This window comes from Zootoca vivipara, chromosome 2 (assembly GCF_963506605.1).
Source record: "Zootoca vivipara chromosome 2, rZooViv1.1, whole genome shotgun sequence".
NCBI classification, from domain to species: Eukaryota; Metazoa; Chordata; class Lepidosauria; order Squamata; family Lacertidae; genus Zootoca; species Zootoca vivipara.
In genome coordinates this window covers 76,967,266-76,981,041 of record NC_083277.1, presented here as the reverse complement: position 1 = coordinate 76,981,041, position 13,776 = coordinate 76,967,266, and the positions used below count along the sequence as shown (strand labels likewise).

Sequence of the window (13,776 nt, the reverse complement as noted above, 5' to 3'; positions counted from 1 at the left end):
CTTATTAAAGAGAGAGCAGGGACTATAATTCAGGAATTGCAGGCCACTTAGCTATTAACAGAATTATGATTTCCTGTCCAGTAGAAAAATGTCAATAATTTCACCATACTGAGAGAATCCACTGGGGCACAAAACTCATGGTCTGAATAACGCATTGGCTCACATAATGGATTGTGTATTCTGGAGCATTAGGAGCTGAAGAGTTACTGGAGGCAGTGCAAATATACCAAACACATAATATATTGTGAAATCTTGTAGATGGTTACTTCACACAGTCATTTTTGTGGTTGTTCTTGGGCATGAAAATGCCTGCAGTCATGCTGGGGAATTTCAGTTGAATTGGTGGTGTACAGTTACTCTGTGAAGCCATTTCCAGGACTGTAGGAAGCCATTGTAATATTGAAATTGCTTCAAAGTGTGCTTACATCCTGCTGGTTCATGGTACATTTCTTCATGTTATCCAATATCAGACTGGATCCCAGTTGCTGAGATCTAGTATTTATTTGCAAAGGTGTGCACAGAGAAGACTTTTAGGAAATGAAAGTGTTGCTTGATGATGATCAAAAAATAAATAAATAAAAATTCCTTCCAGTAGCACCTTAGAGACCAACTAAGTTTGTCATTGGTATGAGCTTTTCTCTCTGACAATCTGGAACAGGAATTCTCTAAGTGTGGTCCTCAGATCACCAGTGGTTCATGAGCATCATCCAGGTGGCCCACACTTGCATCTAATGTGCATGTTAAGAACTGTGTGAGCAATTGCTGCTTCATTGTTCTTAGAACCTAGACTTCCCATTTGAAAGCTCTGGGAACCCTGTCCTCTTTTTCACCTGCCTATGCTTGATACAAGAGTAGAGGAACAAAGGGCAGCCTGGTTGCCTGCCTTTGTTTCCATCTTTTGGGTTTCTAAATTCAAACTCAGATGATGGAACCTTAATTTTTGTCTAATTTGGTAGATATCTTTTAAGACTCTAAAAATACAATAACTGTGCAAGGAAACAGCATGCCCCCCCCTTTCCCCTTTCCCCCTTTCCCGCTGCAGAAGATATATGCTCCTGAATAATAATAATAAATATGTACCAACTAACTGAACAATAGCAATAGCAATACTTGAGTGTTGCAATTATATTTGGATGGAGTTTGGATGGAGCAGAAAATACATGCTATACTAGTTTCTATAAAATATCAGTCACTGTTGAGAAAAAGGTTACTAGTTCCAGATGGGAAAGTTTCTGTACCAAACTCCAGATCTCTGACAGCACGAAGTAAGACATAAGGGAGAAATGCATTCAGATTAAAAGAATATAACCCAGAGAATTCTCGAATTACAGCATAATAAATAAAATTCCTCGGGGCTGTAGCAAAGTTTAGAAGTAGTCAGTATGCTTACTCTCCACAGGTAGACTGGCAGATGCAGTTGTTAAAATGTTCTTTTTTATGGAAAGCAGCTGGTAGTTCACTAGCATATACGCTTGGGAAATTATGCACTAAGAAGTCAGTTGCAGGATGTATAAGGCCAGACTATTGATGCTGAAGTTTAAAATCAAAAGGCTCTCCAGATATATACAACAAAATCTATACTCATCATGGCATCCTGTGCAAGTAAAGAAAATGCGTAAATTTGAGTGACTCTTCTTTCCACTGCAATAAATGGATTGTATGGATTGTGCCTAGTGCTCCTCAGTTATGTAATGGGTAGGAATTTCCAACAGTATCCTTTTCAAGATGCTTATGGTAAGGAGGGCATGAAGGCAAAAGACTTTCCTTTTTTATTGTCCCCAGCACTTGTATTTATAGGTATATATAAACTCTTAATATGGAGATTCCATTTAAACCATTATGGCTCATCCCTGTTGATAAGACATACCACCCCATGATCAGCCATTAATATCAGAGGTCATTTTCATTTTCCCACTAGAATTGTCCACATCTCCCCCATCCCCCCGAGTCTGTTTACAGTAACCCTGAGATTCTCCAACGAGAACTACCAATATGCTTTGTGCCAAGCACTCTGCTTCATTGTTTTTAGCTATGCCAGAAGTACATTGAGCTTTTCCACTAGACTTGCCTTAGCAATGTGCAAGAGTTGATTTCCCCCTTCTGTAGCGGGAGAACTTTGAGGTTGCAACTGAATCTGAAGAAGCTCATGAAAAACTGGTGCATATGCAATAAGTGATTACCATGGTCCATGCACTCTCATGGTTTGCTGTTGGAGGTGTCTATTCCCTCCTCAAGATGAAAACCATGTGGTTATTTTATGTTTGCAATTAAGGATTGTAATTAAGCCACACTGTTGGCTGGAAGCTGAAGACATGGGAAGTTGTCATCTGTTAGCCCGGTTGTCTGGTTTGTTTTTAAATTACATATAAATGGGGAAAGTATTATCCACATTGAGCCCTGCAGCATAATTTAGGCGCTGCTTGTAATTCACTGCATTTAACTTGAATTACTGATATACTGTATAGAGGGAAGACTCGGCCCATGGTGATATAAAGAGGGAGGTTTAGAAGTACAGTACCATGATTCTTCCTCTCCTTCATTACTAAGTGTCACAGGAGACATTTATCTTTCTGTCACTGCTATTCTGTACTCTCTGGAATTTAATAGATGTTGCCTTTTTTTTTACTGTAGTTATAGACATGTATTACATACACATTAAGAGCCTGGGGAGTGTCGTTTGAACAGGGCATGAATTGTAGAGCAAGCAAGGAAAGCAATATATATTTATGGGGGTTTGCTGGTCTCCAAAATGGGAACAATGGGACTCATGAGCTGTTCTTCATTTTTATTTATTTATTGGCACAGTCTTGAAGGCACGAAGTAGAGCTTTTTCAGAAATGCAGACCCCCCACCCACCCACACGGCACAGACACAACATTTCAGGCTACTCTGGTGAAGGTGAGGAGGGAAGGTTCAAGAGGGTATATGACAAGAGGGTAGCTGTTGAGGCAGGCTTCCTCAAACTAAGGCTCATTTATGCGGCCCGTGACAACCCCTACTGCCGCCTGCTCTAACTGGCGTGGCATGGCTGCCCAGTTCCGGATGTGCGCAAGCTATTTCCAGTGCACTTCCAGGGCGGAGGAGGCCCGTGCGCATGCACACAAGCTATTTCCGTTGCTTTTCCGACCTGGAAGTGAGCCGGAAATAGCATGTGCGCATGAGCACGGGTGCGCGCTCCCGCATGCTCCCCCGCCCTCCGGATCACTGCTGTGCGCACTGGCCCAAAGCCAGGTAAATTTTAGGACCCCTGTGTTAAGGAAAAGAAGAAAAAACAAAGTCCCTCTGCATGAATAGTTCCGTATCTAGCTGGATTGCAATCTGTGACTATATTCTAGTACTTAGTTACATATGCATAAATTATAGTGGTCTGAACAGCACATATTAGATATATTCTGTATCCCACTTTTTGGGGCCTAGAATGTAGCCTGGACAGTGCTGAATTACACAATTTTCAGTACACTGTTTATTACTATTGCAGTAGTATAATAAGCAGTGTAGTAACTAAGGAGTAAAATGTGCAATTTTGGAGCAAAAATCCACCTTTAGAATTTTCTTTCCTGTTTACTTCAGCTTATGTCCTTTTATCTTCTCATATATTGCACTTGCACAAGCTTTTCTGTACACAGTTGAGCAGATCTGTACAAATACTTTATTCGGAATACAGACTGAACTCTTGAGTAAGGAGAAACTGCCATCCACTTCCACCTAACTCTGCTTTGTAAGGTACTGTACATAAGAACACAATAAGAGCCCAGCTGGATCAAGAAATAGGCCCATCTATTCCAGCATCCTGTTCTCACAATAGCTAACCTAGGGGGAAGCCCACAGCAGAAGGTAGCAGTCTCTCCACTTGTGATTCCTAGCAATTGGTATTCAGGGGGATCCTGGCTTTGACAGTGGAAGTAGAACTTCGCCACTGTCACCAGTTGCAGTCGATAGCCTTATTCTCCATGAATTTGTCTAGTGATGTCCTCTTAAAGCTTTCTAAGCTCCTATATCCTGTGGGAACAAATTCCAGAGTTTAACTGTGTGGTCTGTGGAGAAGTATTTTTCAATCTGTCCTGAATCTTCCAAACATTCAGTTTCATGGGATGGCCCAAAGTCCTAGAATTTTGAGAGAGGGAGAAAAGAGATCTCAAATGGACTGATTTGAAACTGGCTTGTTACTGGCCTTCCTGGAAGTAAAAAAAGGTAAAGGACCCTTGACAGTTAAGTCCAGTCGCAAATAACTCTGGGGTTGTGGCGCTCATCTCGCTTTACCGAGGGAGCCAACATTTGTCCGCAGACAGTTTTTCCGGGTAATGTAGCCAGCATGACTAAGCCGCTTCTACCGAAATCAGAGCAGCGCACGAAAACGCCGTTTACCTTCCCGCTGGAGTGGTACCTATTTATCTACTTGCACGTTGATGTGCTTTCGAACTGCTAGGTGGGCAGGAGCTGGGACTGAGCAACAGGAGCTCATCCCATCGCAGGGATTCGAACTGCCGACCTTCCGATCGGCAAGCCCTAGGCTCAGTAGTTTAGACCACAGTGCCACACAGGTCCCTTACCTGGAAGTAGATATGGACAAATCTGTCAATTTTGGTTTTTCTCAATTTCTCATTTCCCCCCTCTAAGTTCACTTCTCCACATTTACATATAAACTTCTCGTGAAAATTCATCAACATTTAAAAGTAAATTTATTCTGTGGACACATTTTTGTATGCAATTTTGCCAAATATTTTGCAAACCAATTCCCCCCCCCAATTTAATGCATTTTTGTACGTTAGTTTCATTAATATATGCATTTTTGAACTCCTTATGTGGCTAGAGAACCATACTGGAAAATTCAGAAAAGTGCAATTTTTGAAGGATGGCTGTGTTTCATTTTGCATACTGTTTTGGAAAATGCAGATTAGGTAGGTTAGTATTTAAATTCAGACTGAATTGAATGTCCACTCTCTCACTAGCTGGAAGACTGCCTTCTTCCATGCATATTTCACAGTCTTTAAGCTCCTTTCCAGAGGTCCTAATTCCACCAAATGAAGAGAAGCAGGTGGTGAGGACCTTCTAGGTGGTGGCACCCTGGTTATGCAATAGTCTGGCAGTGCAACTTTTTCTGATGTCATCTTCATAGCCATTTCAGGGCCAAGTGAAGACCTTTGCTAACATTCACCTTGGCCTTTTGAACATATTGTTTTTCTTTAAAGAAAGCTTTCATGGTCCAAGTTATGTTTTGGTTTATAATCTTGGCTGCTGATTAGTACCCCCTGCCCCCGCTGCTAGAAAATTCTAAGGCTGTTGTTATTCCAGCTGTTTAATCATTGCATTGCACCTTAACACTGCATTATTTGTCCTATAAGCTTCCCAGAGAGCATATGGGGAGAGGCATCCATACAAATCTGGCAAATAAATAGTAAAATAAATAAAAATGGAGAATCTAGCTGTAAATTCAGATGCTTTTACTCGTTGGGCCACCATGACAGCATAGCGGAATAAGGAAGAGCTCTTAGCCTGCTCTTTACTGCACTGCAGAGCTACCACTGCAGAATACCGAAGTTTCCAATTCTGCATGGATCATGTGACCCAAGAGTCCAATAGAGTTCTACCTGGTTTAACAAACTCTGCCTCTGACTCCTTAGCTGAGCAACTTGTCATTTCAGCAGAATTAGATTGCCCACTCCCAGTTGCCTGGAACTCCCCACCCCCCGCGGCTGTATATAGCATAGGTTTTGCTCTTGGGCAGTGCTTACAATATGTTCCTAGATTAGAGCCAACAGTTTCACTCACCCCACTTTATTTCAAACCCACCAGATTTTGGATTCCAGGGGGTTCTGTCATTAACAGCTACTCTGACCATATCTCCTTATTTCTGTTGACCAATGTATTCTAGCTGTTGTGAGATCATTTATCGTTCGTTCATCCAGGAGATATTTTATTTCTAGATTTAACCCAATATTTCACATAAAGTAGCTTCACCAGCTATTTTGCCAGGAAACGTTTAAAGGAAGTTTGTAAGTTTTGGCTGCCACCTAGTGTTCAGACATGATTCAGACAAGTTTGTCAGGTTAGAAGCCGTCGATAGAGAAAAATTGTGTGTGCCTCTTCAGTGACAGTTTGCCATTTCACAAATGAAAAGAAAACTGCAATGGCAAAATCTAAACACCAATCGTGGTTAAAATAAAAATAAAAAGGGAATGTGGAGGTTTGGTTGATGAGACAACAGATGCCAGTAAGTGCATCTGTTTACATTAGGCCTTAACAAAGTGGGATGTAATTGGCATAACTGTCAGGGTAAATATGAGGGCTCTGGGCACAGCAAGGAAACGACTGATGATTTCCCTAATTAGGAAACAGTTGTGAAAACTCCAGACAATGACAGTCATTAAGCAAGTGCATCCTTTATTGCAAGACTGACAACCTAGCAGCCTGCAAAATGAAGGCAACTAGGTGGAGTTTTATGTGACTCCCTAGTAGAAGAGCTTTATGTGGCACCCTAGTGGCCCTATCCAATTTTAATGGCATTGTAACATATTTGCCTGCAGTTTCATTTGGGTGCCTCCAGACAGTCACTTTTTGGGTGAAGGGATTCAAGTGCACACTAGAAATGCAGGTTGGTGCAATTAAAGTGTTATGTTGACCTATCACAACAAATCCTCTTCAAAGAATGGACTTTTGCAGTTAGGGAAGTGATGGGGAAATGTGCTGAAAAGTGTGAGGCAAACAAAAGGTTGACCGGATGATGTATGAACAATTGCAAATAAAATCAAAATGAATGCTCTGTGAAGACTGGACCCAGGCATCCCCAAACCTTCGGCCCTCCAGTTTTGGACTACCATTCCCATCTTCCCCAACCACTGGTCCTGTTAGCTAGGGATCATGGGGGTTGTAGGCCAAAACATCTGGAGGGCCGCAGTTTGAGGATGCCTGGTCTAACCTCTGCATGAGTTTTGTGCAAACAAATCAGTATATATGCTCAGTGAGCAGGTCTTCTGGAGATACACTTATAAAGAAAAAGAGAATGCTTTTAAATGGTAAGAAAACATTTTCATAGGTTGCATTTAATGGTTATGTGAGCAAAAGGCAACACATTGCAATGGATATTATTCTTCCCCTCCTCCCTCTCTGCAGCCACTACCCCTCAGAAAAAGCCTAAGGGTTTGGAGGGACCCTTTGGAACAAGATGGATATATAAGTGTTTTCACAGTGCTGCTACTCCCAGCTTAGAGAAGCAGCATTTACTTACAGCACCTAAAACACCAGAGTATTTAAAAGTCTGCAGAGCAAAGCTCTACTCAACGCTCTTTCTCAGATGCCATTAGGCAGCCTTTGGAAGTTTCATATGAATCATTATATATTGTTATGGATATGCCATAAAGAAGTGTTGAGTCCAGCACAAGTTTTAAACATACGAAAAGTTGTTGGGGTATAAGGACATTACATATTCTGTGATGAAGGCTGGAGGGAAGACTATGCACGCCAATAGTGGTCTACGGGCTGTATTCACATGGTCAGTGGAAAGGTTGTAGAAGCATCAAACAATTATCTACATGGCCCTGTGCTTGATTTATTTTTGTCTGACAATGGAGATTGAGGCCATTTTGGATAGGGCCGGGTTTTCAAACAGGGTAACAAAGCCCTGGCCTAGGACCTGAGATTCCTTAAAATCTCACTGCACTGGTGCAGTCTACTAATTATTCCTTAAAATTGTACTGGTTAAAGGGCTCTTTCTCAACCCAAGACCTGTGTTTCTCATACCCCAGCACTGGTTTGGAGAAGGAGGTTGTTATTTTTATTTATATTTATCCATTGCATTAGAAAGGCAAGACTGTGATAATGAATGTGCAAGTTATGTACTTCGGGTGGAATTCAACACCGTTGTTACAAATGCACAAGCATTTCAGTTTGCTGGATGCAACAATCACCCTTTCTCACTCACTCACTCACCCACCCACCCACCCCACTGTTCTGGGGGAGTTCCAAATCCCAGGGGCAGGGAGAGGAGGAGGGAAAGCCCCATTGCACAAGCAGAAGTAGGGTTTGTGTGTTGAACCCACCCTGTGATTTGTAGAACAGAAAAAGCATTAGTGGCCCACCCAGATCCCCAGCAATTATCAAGTGGTCCATGAAGAGGAAGAGGAAGAGGAAGAGGAAGAGGAAGAGGAAGAAGAAGAAGAAGAAGAAGAAGAAGAAGAAGAAGAAGAAGAAGAAGAAGAAGAAGAAGAAAATGAGAACCTCCAATTTAGTGCATATTTTCATTTTATGTATTTAGTTCTTTCAAGGCTGTCTACTCTTCCTTTCTAAGGCTGGAGCATGATTTTTTTAAAAAACATATGGTAACAACAGCAGCAGCAACAACAACAACCAGGAGTCTGGCTGCCTCCTTTCTGTTTCTCCCTCATTTCACACAGGCTAAGAACAAGATGGTCCTACCCAGAGGAAGGCTGTGAACCTTCAATTAGAAGGGGGCAGAGTGTTTCCTTGCTTGTGCTGAATCAATGCTAGCCCACATAAAGCATTAAAGGAATGGTGCAGGGTCATATCGAAAGTCAGGAATATTTTTGGTATTTATTAAAGCATTTATATGCAACACTCAGGGCAGCTTATAGCATTAAAATTATAATGTCATAAAAACAACAGTATGAAATAATCTACCAATGAGACAGGATTAGCAATTCTATCCAAGCATATATATGTGATATATGCAGCAGGAAAGTTTATAGAGGAATGTTAAACTATTTGATCATTTATTGAAACAGAATAGACAGCAGAGGGCAGCATTACGCTTACCATCTCATGTCAAAAGAACTATGCGGCTGGATTGAATGTGGTTTATATCTCCTGCACCTGTTTGAGCTATTAAGTTAGTGAAGCTTATAAATAAGTTTGACTGTTAATAAAATATTCATGCTGTAATAAGTTTCTGCTGCAGAATTTTATTACTCTGGAGTGGTAAAATCTTATTACTCTGGAATGCATGTTGAATATTTCAAAGAGGGGGAACAGCGCAATTCTCACACATGTGTGCTGGGATATGGTAGCCACTTGGAAATGTATGGCAAGTGAATTGCTTGGAGTGTCTCACCCACAACATCTCTTACGGTTTTCAAAACAAGAATGCGACCTTTTTTCACCCTGGTTTGTGTTAGCATGCCGAACCTCGACAAAACCATTTTGAGACCTGCTTACCCAGACAGTATGCCATTTAGACCTGTCTTTGTCAGACAGTTGTATTTCTAGTGGTTGTCACATTGAAAATACATTCAAGTGACTGTCACACTGAGCCTAAGATGGCTTTTACAACATGAGCCTCTAGCATTGCTTTTGGATAGTCAGCTGAAAGAAGACTAAAACTATAGTTCCATGTGGTACATTGTGTAGCACTACCTAGACTGGAGTATGACCCAATGACCAATATCCTTCTTTAAGGTGATTCAGAAGCAAGTCATATTCAGCAAAGAGCCTTTTACAACTTTAATTAGAAGCTCCCTCCTTGTAGGTTCTGCTTTTAATTGCTTCCATTTCAGCAGGGGTCATTGCTGATGAATTGTCCTTTAAATGAGCCTTAATTAGTTAGTTCCTGTTCCCCATGGAATGGGCTTTAATTACTGGCTTCTCATTAATTCATTTTCTTTTATTATAGTGAAACACCACTCTAATCAGTATAACAGGGCATCAGCACCAATGCGAGTACAAGGAAATTCTGGACAGTTCTGAGATGGAAGAAAAAAGATGGGAGAGAAGAGTAAGAGTCAGTTATCCATGTAAACTTAGGTGGTGGTGATGCGAGGGCATCCATTTAGACCAGACCTCCCCAAACTTCGGCCCTCCAGATGTTTTGGACTACAATTCCCATCATCCCTGACCACTGGTCCACTTAGCTAGGGATCATGGGAGTTGTAGGCCAAAACATTTGGAGGGCCGTCGTTTGGGGATGCCTGATCTAGACATAGGAGCTGTAATGATGTGTTTTATCAGTATAAGGGTTTAATTGAATAAAGGTGAGTGGGGTTGTGCCACTTGTCTCACTCTGGAAGTCATGTGTGGCAGTTGGCATGAACACATGCCCACCTATGTAAAGAGAGGTGAACGTCAGTGTTCTATGCATGGGTGTTAAGTGGAGGGGCTGCTGCTGAGAGGCAGCCAGACTAAGCGAGGAAGTGAGTTGAGGGAGGAATTAGCGGCCAGCAGCAGTCATACTTACGGTAGCTGATTGCAGCTTCTGTGAGGTCATGATCAGGACTTGTAAACAGGAGTGCTTGTGGTGGCATTTAGTGGGGGAGTTTGAAGGGGAGGCCTGACGTGCTGTCCCACAATGTACATACTGTAGGACCAAGGGACTTGGGTGACAAGGGTCCTGCTGCAGCTACCTGCAACACTTGTGTCATGTTTATCTTCCTGCCTGAGAGTGTGCAAAACTATATCTGCAGCAATTGCAAGCTGGAAGCCTTGCTGGAAGAGAAGGTATAGCAACTTGAGGCCCATCTATCCACACTATGAAATGTTGGACAAGATGAGGAATTTCTCACTAGGGCAGAGTGGGCTGCCCTGGAACAACAACATGGGGGGAGCCCTAAGGAAGGAGGAAGATCATCCATTGCAGGAGATGAACCTCTGGAGGAATGTGATTCACATTCTTAAATGGACAGCTAGAACCATCCAGGTCTAAGATTTTCCTGTTTTAGTTAGCAGTTTCATTCACTATTTTAAAAATTGATCCAATACGTAACAACTGTATCTTGCTTTTTCTGTATATGTGGAAAATGTGCTCTGACACCTTTCAGTCACACCTACTTATACTAGGAATTGCCAAAGGTTTCATAGAAAAGGTGTGTTCAGGTGGTGTATATTTGGGGCAGCTCAATGGTTGTGTAAGTGCTTAACTCCTAGCTGTGACTGAGCTTTTCAAAGTGACCAAAGGAAATTTGGCACTTTAACAGGTAGCAATCAAAACAAGTAATAATGTCTAGCATCTTCTCCTCTTTTCTCCAGCTGTGATTCTTAGTTGTTCTTAAGCAGAATAAACAAACCACAAGCCTCCAAACAGAACTAGTGGTGGATCATTATTCTGTCCCACACTTACCATTGCCATAGGCATTGCTTTCTCAGTGATATCCTTGGAGCACCAGGATTGCCAGTTGGTGGATAGTCCTTGTAAAATCTATCTGGTTATCACCAGGCCTTTTTAAAAAGGGCAATCTGAGTTTTCACTAATGATCAGTGTTGAGTCTGCATTGTTGCTTAATTTGGTTGCAATATTTGCAAATAAGGGTTGTTCATCTTTCATTTACCCATATATGGAATGATTTCCACTTTATTTAAAAAGCTGCACTTTTCTAATTTAAGTTGTCCCCCTTTTCTGCTCTACATACTGGTAGTCGATTCCCCAGAATGATTTTGAAAATGCAATCTGTTGGGACAGTGGGATGCTGCCATATATGGAGTCAGGCTATTGGTCCACCTAGCTCAGTACTGGCAACAGTGACTGACAGTGTCTCTCCAGGATTTTGGCAAGTACAGGCAACCCCCTCCCCCATTTACACACATTCAAATGAGTGTGACTGTGCACACACACATCAATCCAAACCCGGAAGTGACCAAAAAACATCACAGAAATGTCACAGAAAGGGGGTGGGGTGGCGCGCAGGCTTTTCTAGTGGTGTTTCAAATATACGTGATTTCACTGATACGTGCAGTGCCTTGGAACATAACGTACATGTAAATGGGGAGTTGCCTGTAGTCTCTCCCAGCCCTACTGGGAAATATCATTTGGGATTCAAGCTGGCACCTTTTCAGGCAAAACAGACACTCTGCATTGTCTCGTCCAGTGTGTTTAGTTACAAGTGGCAACATGGAAACATGGAGGACCATGATTTTTGGGTTCATACATGCTGTGATAACACCCAGTGCTTGTTTTATTAAATTGGTTGTAATGAATATACTTCGATTTGGTTAGAGTACAAGAGATGCATCTCTTTAATATTCTCTCTCTCTCTCTCTCTCTGTCCCTCTACTCCACTTTTATGGTCGAATGTCAACACTTTTGAGATTGATTTTATAGAGATGTAATATTAAAGCCAAACTTACTCCTCTTGTTATGTTTGTGGAACATGATCAAGAATTCATTTCCTGTTTAAGGATATCAGCTTCATGGTGGCAGACAGATTGTCTTGTCTGCCCCTCAAAAAAAGAAATTAAAATTGGACAAAGGGGACAGCCACATGCTGTTAGAGATGTTTATCCCTACAGAGTCATTTTTCAATGAACATTTTGCAAACCACATTGACTCAGTAGAGAAAGAAATTAAATGGACTGTTTCAAAACAGACCACCAGAACATATTGGCAGAGAGAAAATCTGGAGGGGAAAAGTAGACACGCATTATAGATTACCCTTTAACAGCACATCCTTTTAAAATGAAATTACCAGGATGAAAAGGCTATTGCAGTTATTCAAATGGAGAGAGAGGGAGGGGGAAACCCCTCTAAATAAATAAATCATCAGACACATTGAAGTTGTCTTAGCTCATGCTGCTGTGATTTTGTTTTTCTCAAGAATCATTATTTATTTTTTAGTCCTTGCCAACACACATTTCTGCTGAAGCATGTGAGCTATAATCCAATCAAACAACTTGGTGTTTTCTTTTTCTCTTTTTGCAGGTAAGTCAGGATTGGTCTATTTGGTGAAATGTGCAATTTGGGGATATAAGGAACCAAAGTAAGCCTTCTTCAAGCTGTCGCAGCCTGTTAACAAGGTTAGACTGTCATCTTCAAAGTTTGCACTGCCCCAGGCTCCCTATGCCACTGAAATGCCAATGATGCTATCATCAAATTCAGAGTAAAGACTGTATCAACACAATCTAAGCCACGCTGAGTTCAGTGGCGGCTTTTCTATTATTCATTTGAATAGTGCTTGTTTTCCATATTCTTTAGGTGTTTATCTGGAAAGTCAGGATCAAATGCCATGTGGCACAGAGACCCTAATTCCAAGTTACTTTTCTAGTGTGCAGCTATAGTGCACATCTATACATCATATGTCTATATAATCCTGGTGGCTCTGTTTCCGGCTTTCCTGTAAGACCCATCCCTCTAAGATCAATTCTTTCTAAGAGTTCCTTATGGCCCTTTGCTTTAGTGAGTGGCAAGTTAACAGGTCATACACGGAAAAGCTTACTTTGTGAACCGGTTAAAGAAGTGGTTGCCTTCCACTAACCATTATGCCAAGAACATTGTTGCTCCTGTCAACCATTATATATGACTGCTGTGGAATAGGCATGCCTTGCTTCCTACATGAACCTCGCTGCTCTGAACACCTGCTAGCAATGAGCAGCTTGTCATTCATCTTGGCATCGAAATCAGTTCATTGAGCCAGCTGTCATACCTTTCTACCACCATGAATTTTAAACTTCTTTTGTTTCAGGGTTCATCTCCTTTTTGCTCCTCTCTCTCTAGCATGGTCAGGGATGGTGGAAAGAATTCACATTTAACACAGTATAGAAAACTGGATCTCTTCTGCAGGGGGCAGCAGGAACTGCCCAGGGTTCCTACAGGAAGCATCTCCTCTGGTTTCCCCCACCCTCAAAATGTGACTGTTCTTTGTTTCTACTTAATGACAAAACATTTTGTATCCAGGAATCAGTTAGCACTTTTGTCCAGTTTAAGGGAACATTTCTCCCTAAAGGGAGATGGTCTTGACATGGTTTGGTCTGGCTTGTTCTTCCCTGCATCTGGGTGTGGATTGCTTTTATACATCAAGGTCATATTGAATGGGTTGTTTGCAATTTGCACAAGGGAGATGT

The 13,776-nt window shown here is 41.6% G+C and overlaps 1 protein-coding gene across 5 annotated transcripts in view; it reads left to right on the top strand.

Moving 5' to 3' along the window:
* The window catches only part of KCNIP1 (potassium voltage-gated channel interacting protein 1), a 495,512-nt gene that overhangs the window by 298,880 nt on the left and 182,856 nt on the right, over positions 1–13,776 (top strand). For 2 of the 5 annotated variants that reach the window (XM_060271729.1, XM_060271728.1), the window contains exon 2: positions 12,638–12,732. The exons of the other annotated variants lie outside the window; for them this stretch is intronic. The gene's annotated coding sequence lies outside the window, so the exon portion shown is untranslated. The remainder of the gene's footprint in view (positions 1–12,637; positions 12,733–13,776) is intronic. 5 annotated transcript variants of the gene reach the window in all.